We start from the raw sequence: 10855 nt of genomic DNA, 5'->3' as shown, positions 1-10855 counted from the left end.
AAGAACTAACGGATAAGACTTCACCCAATGTTTTTGAAACTGTCTTTAGAACTATCAATGAAAAGATTGTTAAAGTAGAAAACGATGTTGTGGGAAAAAAACGTTCTAAACTTAATAGGGACATAAGAGATTACGAAAGGGATGAAGTATTTAATTGGCCACGCAAGGGTCGTCGTCAATGCCGTAATGTCAATATGCGCATGTCCGGAAGTGAACATGGTTCATCTTGCTGTTCTATGAAGACTGTCGGTAGCTGTAAGAATGTGTCTTTTGAAGATGCTGGTTTAGACAGTTCGAGGGAAAGAACAGGAGGTAGCAAGAGTGATCAAAATGCAAAGAAATCTTGTATGCAGACTCGGTCTAGGAAGAATCAAGGAAATAAAACTTTTTTTCATCAAAATGTATAGCGGGTGTCGCCCGGACTGTGAGGTTGTCCAGCGCTGAGAATGAGGCATCTGTGCGTTTTGTGGACACTATTGAGAATCCCTTTTGTGACTTTAATATTCATGGTAAGATTGTTTCTTCCACATATTCTGATAAATTAAGTATTGTGAATCTTTCCAACATTTATCTCTCTCCAGAATTGTGTAATGTTTTACATAAGGGTACTAAATTCATTCCCACAAAATTGCCCACTCTAGCTGATGTCATTTTGGACATCAGAAGTTTTGTGCGGAAACTTAATTTGAAGGTTTATTTTCTGAATGCAATGAAAATATTTGTGTGGATTCTATGAATGTAAACATGGAAGATAGCATTAATGAGGATGAATTGCTTAATCTGAGCATTTATAGCATTCTGGATGAATCAAATAATGAACATGAGAACAGTTGCAATAATGTTTTGAGTGGGGAACCATTTGGTATGGGTTATAACAGGCTACTTTTGCCTAAATTTTCTAGTAATAGTACTTTTTTGCCTCCTAAGCGTTCGTCTGCTATTAATGTTTTTGAACATGTAGTTTGTGCCAGCGTGGAAAAAGCATACATTGATTTTTGTAAAAAGAAGAGATTATTTAATCTCTCTAAGGAAGAATGGTTTGCTTTAAAGGAGCTGAGGACAAACCTGGATAAGGTAGTGGTTAGACCCGCTGATAAAGGAGGCAACTGGGTTATTATAAATGAAGAAAAGTACATTGACATTGTTGAAAATTTGCTCAGTGAAGATGTATACAGGAAATTGAATGTTCACCCATTAAGACAATACACAGATGAACTTGTCGAATTGCTTGAGAGAGGGGAGAGGCTTGGTTTTTTGTCTAGTAATGATGTTAAAAAATTGCTTTTGAAAGAGCCCAGGCACCCCTATATTTATGCAATTCCAAAAGTTCATAAGGACTTGGTTAACCCTCCAGGTAGACCCATTATTTCAGGAACTGGTTCATATATTGAAAGAACAAATAAATTCCTTGATTTCCATTTTAAATCTTATTTACCCAAAATAGTTTTACACATTAAGAATACTCAAGATGTTTGTGATGAATTGCGGGGGATGTTATGGGATAAGCAATTTTATTGGGCAACTGTGGATATTTCCTCATTATACACAAATATTGATAAGCGGTGGGGCTTGCAAGCAATGAAAAGGGTGATGGGAGAAGGACCTAGAACTGCATTTTTGTTGTCATTGTTAGAATATAGCCTCACACATAACTATTTTGTATGGAATAAGGAATTTTACCTTCAGATCAAGGGAACAGCTATGGGTGTGGCCTTTGCTCCTAGTTATGCAATTATATATATGGGGGAGTTTGAAAAAGAATTTATGTTTCAAAATAGCTTTTTCGTTAACAATGTTATTTTTTATAAAAGATACACTGACGACCTCATTTTTGTATGCAGGGGAAGGCCATCTCAATTTGATGTTTTCATACAGGACTTGAATTTAAATTATCATGGGCTTAATTTTGTGTTTGAATATTCAGAGGAAAAAATTTATTTTCTGGATGTTGAATTTTATGTTGGGAAAGATCACAAGGTGCAATTTAGACCGTTTAGGAAGGCAACTTCTGTGAATAATTTCCTGCATGCCAGCAGCATGCATCCTCCACATTTAATCAGGGCATTGCCTGAAGGGGAATTCAAAAGGATTCTTAGAAATACATCTGATCCAAAATTATGGGATGAAACACTTAATGAAGTATTTCTTAGACTTTCCAATAGAGGTTATTCAGAACAGGCATTGCTAGCTATTAAAACTCGATTATGTGGAGGAGGGGGGATAAATGTAGGTAAGGGCTATAATAAATCATGTCCAGGTGAAAATGATAAAAGATTGTTCTTCGTCTCTAGATATTCAGATTTTTCACTAGTAGTTGAGAAGATTATTAGACAGTTTTGGTATTTAGTTTGTGAAGATGTGACAGTGGGATGTTTATTTCCCAAGCATGTCACATTTTCTTATAGAAGATTCAACAATTTGAAAGAATTGTTGAGTCAAAAGTTAGAATATCCGATGCATGGTTTGAACGTTGGTATGAAAAAGTGTGGAAAATGTTCAGTGTGTCATTTGGCCAGAAATTTAGATGGTAAGAAAATTAATGGAAAAAAGTACCGGGCTTTTGAAAGATTTAATTGTTTGTCACATGGGGTAGTTTACATTTTGGGTTGTGATTGTGCTAAACCATTATGGTATATTGGTCAAACTACTAGGAAAATCAAAATTCGTATTTTAGAACATCTAGGGGACATGAGAAGGGATAACCTGGACAGCCCCGTTGCTTCACATTTCACTGGTGTCCACAATAGTTGCACGGATGGATTCATTTTCAGAGTGTTGGCCAGACCATATTTTGAAGCGGGCAATTTCAAAGCTGAGCTTAATAAATTGGAATATAAGATGATTCTAAATTACCATACTTTATATCCAAGGGGTATGAATTTGGATATGGGTATACCATTATAAACTTAATTTTTCAGTACTGAAGTATGTTACTATACATTACACTTGGGTGAATTGGTAAATAGATTTTGTATTGTGACATGATAGGTTGATTTTTTTGTAACATTTTTAAAAAAATTCTTATTGCATGGTCAGGCACACATCAAAGTTGTTTAATACATTGGGTATTTAGTGTATATTTAATATATTGGGCATTCAGTGTATTGTATGTATTTGTTATATCCACTTATTTATTTATTCATTTAGCTGACATTATGTAAGATTTTTTGCACTAGGGACTATGTATTCTGAAGTGTTTTTGTAAGATGAAGTTTGTATTTAATCAATGTAATGTTGTTCACAGTGCAAATGAACAAATCAGTTTCAATTGATTAATTAGGGGGTTGGCTGATGAATTAATTGCTGCTATATTTAAAGAGAAGGTTTTTGAATGATAAAATGTTCCATTGAAGGCGAAAAGCCGAGGTACCAGGACTTGGATTTGTGAATAAAGGATCTGTTTTACCTTCCTGTGGTGGTGTTCCTGTCTGCTACCTAGAGTATTTCTTTTGGTTCGTGTTCATGTTTGCAGTTGTTTTGTCCAAAACTCTAAAGGCAGACTGTCTTTGAGAGGGATAAGGACCTGGATCTGACAGGTCAAGCCTCTGACACGAAGTCCTGGCCTGCTCCAAGGACAGTCACCCAGAGGCCGAAGTTAAACCTGAACTGACCATCACAGAGGCTCCAAGATGCAAAGGCGGCTCCGAAACCTTCAGAGTCGACTGCAGCACCTCAGACCCAACAGGGTATAATTGGCACAGAGAGCTCTCTCAAAGAGTTCAGAGCAAGTCTCAGATCCAGGGATACAAAAATCCTCTGATCCAAAGAAAACGGTGCTGGATGACTTGAATCCGAGGGCTCTGAAACCTGAATAGGAGTCAAAGGAGGAATTGGTAGAGGAGGAGTTGTAGATGCATGGGATTCCCGACCAGATGGGGTAGGAGCCAAGAATGGGCAGGCTGGTTCTGCGCTGATAGGATCATTCTCAGTAGCCTCTCTATATCTTCTTCAGTGAGACTCCTAGATGATTGGATGGATAGAGCCGATGGTGATTTTGGTCTTTCTAGAAAGGGAGAATGTACTTTTAAATGGAACCAGGTCCAACAAAGGGAAGTACCTTGTTCTAGGCAAAGTCGGTAAAGTAGGTATGTGATCCAAGGTCTTCAGATCCGATGAATCCTTGCGTTTCAGAGACTTCAGATCTGAAGAAGCCATTGGATCCAGGGACTTGGTTTTGGACTTAGTCAAATCCAAAGAAGAGGATGGATCAGAAGCTGTTATTTTTATGGATTTTTCCAAGGACCTGGAAGATGCAGAAGAGGGGCTTGGAGAAGTGACAGATGTTTTCTTGAGTATTTCCTTGGATGGTCTAGATATAGCTTCATCAAAGGAAGAAGGCAAAAGTCCCTTTAGAATCAGTTTATTTCTGAGATTTACCAACACTCTAGGGGTGAAAGCATGGAAGATTGTATAATTCTCCCAGAGGTGGAGAGGGCCCAAGCATAAAACATACAAAGTATGCAAGTCAAAAGCAGGAATTGTTTGACTCCATTTTCCACATTTTTTTAACCCAGCCGGGAGCTTTTCCTTGCCAGCCATCACAAAAGAAGAAGACCAACAACAGTGGTAAAAACAGAAATATAACTTTAAAAGAAGAAAGTTTTTTTTAAAGGTAGCAAAGGAGAGAAAGAAAGAAAATGTCAACAATAGTACTGAAGCCTACAACAAAACGCAGGCGAGAGAGAGAAGTTACTAATGATAGTAACAAGAAATACCGCTAATAGTAAAAAGAGAGAAACAGAGATTTTGCTGTAAAAAGTAAGGCAGATTAACAAAAAAACCTTTGTTAAGAGAGTTATGAGAGATATATATAGGAGATTAAAGGTATAAAATTAAGTTTTAAAGCTACTTAGCACTCCAAGCTCGAGAGAACGAAGGACCACGTCTTTTGGTTGAAAGGGGCAAAAGAGATTGGATGTAATAAGGCTTGGTGCATTCTAGGTAATAGGTTCATAGGTTGGTACTAGGCTATCGGCCCTAGGGCCTATACAAGCCTAGCCATAACAATTCCCTGGCTATTTCTTCCCACACTATTTACTTCCCTCGACCCCTGTCTAGCAGGGCAACTGATGTGATCCTCAGGGTGAATTTCCTTTCTCCCATCCAATCGTCAAGGTTCCTTTTGAAGAGGGCCAAAGAGGCACTCTGCTCGACATGTATGGAGAATCTATTACAGAGTCTGGGGAGTCTCTGGGTCAGGAACCTATCCCTCCAGCATGTTTTGTTTATTGTGATGACAAGGTTTAGATCCCTGGAGCATGTGGCTCTGAGGGATTGGGATTTCTTTAAGTGTAGCATGTCCAACAGCTCTGGGTTTGATATGGCCTTGTATGTTAAGCAGAGATCACCTCCGAGTAGACGATATGTGACAGAATATAGCTGGAGTTTTTTAAGGTGGTCAGCGTACGGCATCTGCTTTAGGCCTGTGATTCTTTTAGTGAGGTATTTCTGCGGCCTTTCCAGTTGTTGCAGATGTCTTGAGAGGTACATACCAAATGGGGGTTGTATTCTATAATGGGTCTAATGAGGGCTGAGTACAGTGGGATAATGACCTCCTTTTTTCTGGATGAAAAGCCCTTGGTGATGAGGTGTGCCACAGAAGGATTTCCTGACTGTTGTGGCGATGTGGCTATCGAAGGTGAGACCACTGTCCACCTGTGTCCCTAAGTCTCTTATCACGCTTTCGGTGTTTAGTGTACTTCCACCTATGTGGTAATTCATGGGTACATGTTTTTCTCCAAAGGGGATAACCATACATTTCTTGGCATTGAGCTTCAGCCCATGGCTCTGGCACCAAGCATCTGTTTCTGTAAAGGGAGAAGCTCGAGAGTTCAAGATTGCCATGAGCTTTTACAACAGCCAAGTCGGATCCAAGGGCCCAGATCTGAACCTATCAGCTGAGGTCAGAATGAAAACTGACATCAGATCTGAAGTTTAACAGTAGAAAAATTAGCTCCGTCCATAAAAAGAGAAGCAAGAAATAGAAGAATAGAAGCAGAGCTGTGAAAGGGTCAATATTCTCTTTTGAAGTCCATATAGAGAATCTTTTCCATTTGCTTCTGTAGACTTTCTTGGTAGAGGCCTTCCGGGAGGCCAAGATAATGTCATGACCTGGGAAAGCTAGCCTGGGCTGTCTTACTATCACTGGAATTGGAGAAACCATGCAGTCAGCTTGACGGCATGAAGACTGGGATGCTGACTTTCTGATGGGTGAGATACAAGATCCTGGCTGGGCTCCAGTGTCCATGGAGGATATTTCAGGTGAGACCAGAGGAAGGGAAACCATACCTGTTGAGGCAAAAAGACGGCAACAAGGATGACTGAGCTCTTCAGCCTGCTTGCTTTCTGTAAAACCTTCCGGATCAGTGGAAGAAGGCGGTAGACATATAGGCGACCCAGGGGCCATTTGTGAATCAGAGCATCCCTCAGTGACTCCCCCAGAGTACTTGCTGCACTTGTTGAGGGGAGAGGCAAAGAGGTTGCTGCAAGGCTGGCCCCAGTAGCTGAAAATCGTGTTCACTACTGCTTGATTGAGGGACCACTCGTGAGGAATCAGAATGGACCTGCTGAGTCTGTCTGCCAGTGTGTTGGTTTTCCCCAGTATGAGCATTGCAATTAGAAAGCTGTCTGAAGAGATTGCCCATTCCTAGACCCTCATGGTCTCTTTGCACAACAGGTAGGAATGGGTTCCTTCTTCATTGTTGATGTGCCAGACTACTGATGTTGTCTGTGTGTACTGCAATAGTCTCTAGCAGAGAATGCCCTGAAAGGCTTGCAACATTAGAAGGACTGCTCTCATCTCTTGGACATTGATATGCAACCTGGTCTCCAAGGGCAACCACGTGCCTTGGACCATTTTTCCCTTGAAATGCCTCCCAACCCCAGTTGGGAAGCATCCGTGGTCACTGTGAATATTGGGGGAGAAAGGGAAAAAGGGCTGCCCAAAAATAGATCAACTGATTGGCTCCACCAGTGAATATGATGTTTGCAAATTGAAGTGAGTTTGATGGGAACAGAGACAGGCTGATAAAGAACAGACCACTGTACCGTCAAAGTCCTTTGCAGGCTACACATGAAGAATCTTGCTAGAGGAACTAGAAGTTTGGCAGCTGACAATGACCAAAGAGCTTGCAACACTAATATGGGTGGAGGGGACAGACAAGACAGTTTTCTCAAGGATGTGAGGCTATGAAGGGGCAATGAGGCCACTTGAATCTTTGTATTCAGTTGAGTTCCTATAAATTATAGACACAGAACAGGATTCAGCTTTTATTTGGCAAGATTTATCATAATGCCTAGGGAGTTGGAGATCCTAAGTAAGTAGTCCCTGGCTTGAAGTCCCACTTCCACGACTGCCATGCATTTGGTAAACACCTGGGAAGCTGTGCAGAGTCCAAAGGACAGGGCTCTGAATCAGTAATGACTGGCTCCCAGCTGAAAAGGGCAGGTGTCTCCTGGAGCGCCTGTCTATTTTGATGTGATAATACGCATCCTGGAGATCTATACAGCACATCCAATCATCCTTGTGCAGAAGGGGCAGCATGGAATGAACTGTAACCATTCAGAACTTTGACTTCTTTAAATACTGATACAGATTGCTTATATCCAAAATTGTCTCAGGTCCTCTGTTTTTTTTGGCACCAAAAAGAGGAGGGAGCAAGTTCCGAATCCCATTTGTTCAGGTGGGACCTCCTAGATGACTATTGAGCTGCGTACTCCCTCTGACTCAATGGAATATCCGAGAATTTCCTCCTTGTGACAGAAGGCGGAAGGAAAAATGAGAATGTATTAACCTCTTGATATTATGCTTGGCACCCATGCATTGTTTGTAAGATTTGTTCGGGTGTCCAGGTGCAGGACAACACAGCCCCTGAAAGCCTCCAGAGATGGACAGTTGGGCAGCACTTCAGGAGCGCTGATAAGGCTTTAGAGAGAAGGAGTCTCTGAAGCCATGGTTATGCGGACTCCCTCTGCCTCTGGGGTGACATCTGCCATTGAACCCTTCTCCACTGACTCTGGAGGAAGTGTTCCTGTGTGGATCTTGAAAAGGTCCCAGAGATATCCGGAACCACATTTTCTTCCCACCTCTTTTGTTTCTACAGAACATTCGTTGAAGGTCAGAAAATTTGATTCTGACAGTAGACAGCATCTTTCCTTCCTCCCACTGCAAGTAAGCATATCTTTCACTTATGGCCTGAACAAGGAGGAGCCAAAGGGGGGCACTAACAAAAGATGTCTTAAAGGGTTCCACAAAGTCACATAGCTTCATCCAGGCATGTCTCCTAATGGCTGCAGCTGAACTGGCTGCTCATGAGGCACCCTCCACTGTATGGAAGATCTGTCTCATCGATGAATTGGCAATGGATGAAAGAGAGGCCAGTTGAGGAGAAAATTTCTTGAGATCCTCCACAGACATGAACATGTGAGAGAGTTTGAGTTCCTTTATCAAATCTTTCTGTAAGTGGGTAAAATGTGCCAGTAATTTAACGAACATGACTGAGTTGTAAATGCATTTTCTAAATCTGTCCAAGGCTCTGGACTTCTTATTTGGTGGATGGACAGATCAGCTCTGCTCGGCTAGCTCCTTTTTAGTGGCTACCACTGCAACTATGGCATCAACAGGGACACTCTTACTCCAATGATTTCTGTCTGTTGGGGGAACTAGAAAATTGTCCATGTTTTGGGAGATGGGCATGACACTATCCACTTCCTTCCAAGACCGGCGGGAAACTGGGTCAATAAGTTCCTCCATTGTTGGGGGTCGCCCAAGACATAGATGAGCCCGCCCCAAAAGCCTCCAGAAACAGAGATTCCTCAGGAGGAGGAGGAGGTTGGAAAGATCAGTTACCCATCTGCTTAAGGATTTTGAGGTGGTCTCCAAAGGAGATATCAACAGGTAGTGATTGAGGGGATCCTTCTCCCTCATCGAAGTCAGTGTCTTCAGTGAAAGACTCCATCGGGGAGTCTATGTGCCTCCAGTTGCACATCTTCTTCTACAGTACCTCCTCAGAGGGGTGTTTGGAGGAGGTGTGGGAAGAATGGGGAAAACTCTCTGGGGAATGAATATGGAGGCTTCCTGGGGTGGGCTGACCTAAAGGAGCAGGAATGATGTGCTCAGTCCTTGGACCAGATGACAGGCGAGGGGTAGGATCTGAGATGTGACAGGACAGATCTCTATGCAAAGAGAAGGCCCTTTCTACCACCTGGAAGACTGCCAGACCTGAGGAAACCTCTCCTGCCCTCTTTGAAACCAGCTGAGGATGAGAGCTCAGGGCCAACTCTGGATCCGCACTGTCCAGAGAGAATCAGATCAGATTTGTCAAGAGCCAAGGCACCAAGGGGAAGGGATGGATCCAACAGCATCTGTGCCGTACCCAACCCCCAAGATCCAGCACCAACTTCCTGGATTCGAAACCAGCTCTGGTCCAAAGGAATTGGAGCAGGGCTGGTCAGGGAAACGGCTGGCATCAAGGAAGGAGGCTTCCTATCTGATGCCAACTCTCTTGGATCCTGAGACTCCAAGACCCCTGGTCAGAGCGGAGAAGGAGAGTGTACAAGCTGGGCAGATGCACTCGCAGATCTGAGAGGGGACAGAGTTGGCAAGACCCCCATCTGGATCTGAGCCCTAACAAATTTCTGCATCATCCTGTCCATATTGGCCTCTGTCAAGCTCCTAGTGGATCTGGATGAAGCTGAGAAAGCAGGCCTAGAATGTTGGTTTAGAGTCGGGACTGCAGACCTGGGAAAACTGGTTGTATCACAAGTTCTGGAAATCAGCTCCTAACCATCGGATCCAAGGTTCTGGAAACTGAGGCTGATGTGGAAGGCAATGGTAAACTGACCAAGATGATCACCCCCATTAAATCTGAGGAGTCTTCTGGAGTCGAAAGAGGCGTGACCTTCTTCAGATCTGAAAGGGTCAGAGCCGAAGTCTTTTTAAGCTTTTCAGCTGGCTCCAACTAAGCCCTCAGAGAAACAGGACAGGGAGGGCTTGTTTCCCTGACTCTTTGAAGCCGTGAGTTTTTGTGGAGGTTTGAGCCCCAGGTGAGAAAGAGGATGAGGCCGGGAGCAAGCCATTAAGAATCGGTTTGCTGCGACGATCTAAAATGGCTCTGTGGTTAAACAAAGCACAGATATCACACTGAGATTTTAAGTGTTCTGGCCCCAAGCGACAGACGCACTTCTTGTGGGCATCTGATTTGGGAATCTTGTGCCCACAAGAAGTGCATCTTTTAAAATCGGTTGGCTTTTCAGCCATGACTGGCTACAGTACCACAACCTATAACTAACACAAAGGCCACACAAGAAAACTAAAAATGAGTTACGTGCTGTAAGAGAAGAAACAAGATAAACACTTTAACTACTATCCACACACACTAGAAAGTATGAACCCCCCCCCAATAAAGTTTATTTATTTATTTTTAACAACAAGGGGAAACGTTATAAGAAGTGCCGAAAGGCACTAAAGGAAGAAACAATGGTAGGGGTGGGGCAGAAGATAGACAACCCTAACAGCAGCGAAGCCTAAAGTCAAAGTGGGAAGAGTAAACAACATTATCAGTACCAAGCAGTAATGATATAACAGAGAAAGAAAGGATTTACCAAAAATAAACAAGAAAATTCTACTCTTACAACTGTCTCAAAACTTGAGATTCAGAAACCAAGTCCTGTCACCATGGTGGCAAACAAGATCTGAGAAGTTGGGGATGGATTAGGGCCGTATGGGTAGAGGGAGGAGTTAGAGATTCGGATCCTAGTCTTGTGAATGCGGCCGAGTTGGATCCGAGGGTTGGATCCGTAATCCGTCAGTGAGGAAGAATGAAAAGGACAACATCACATCTTTTTGATTCACTTT

General features: G+C 42.5%; 1 protein-coding gene across 1 annotated transcript in view; it reads left to right on the top strand.

Moving 5' to 3' along the window:
- Window positions 1–216: 216 nt before the first annotated feature.
- LOC122807244 (embryonic protein UVS.2-like) overlaps window positions 217–10855 on the top strand; it is a 365021-nt gene continuing 354382 nt past the window's right edge. The window contains exon 1 of the mRNA XM_044078329.1: window positions 217–509. The gene's annotated coding sequence lies outside the window, so the exon portion shown is untranslated. The remainder of the gene's footprint in view (window positions 510–10855) is intronic.

Source organism: Protopterus annectens, chromosome 7.part0 (genome assembly GCF_019279795.1).
Source record: "Protopterus annectens isolate FY-2018-M chromosome 7.part0, PAN1.0, whole genome shotgun sequence".
Taxonomy (NCBI): Eukaryota; Metazoa; Chordata; order Ceratodontiformes; family Protopteridae; genus Protopterus; species Protopterus annectens.
This window is presented reverse-complemented; position numbering and strand designations above follow the sequence as displayed.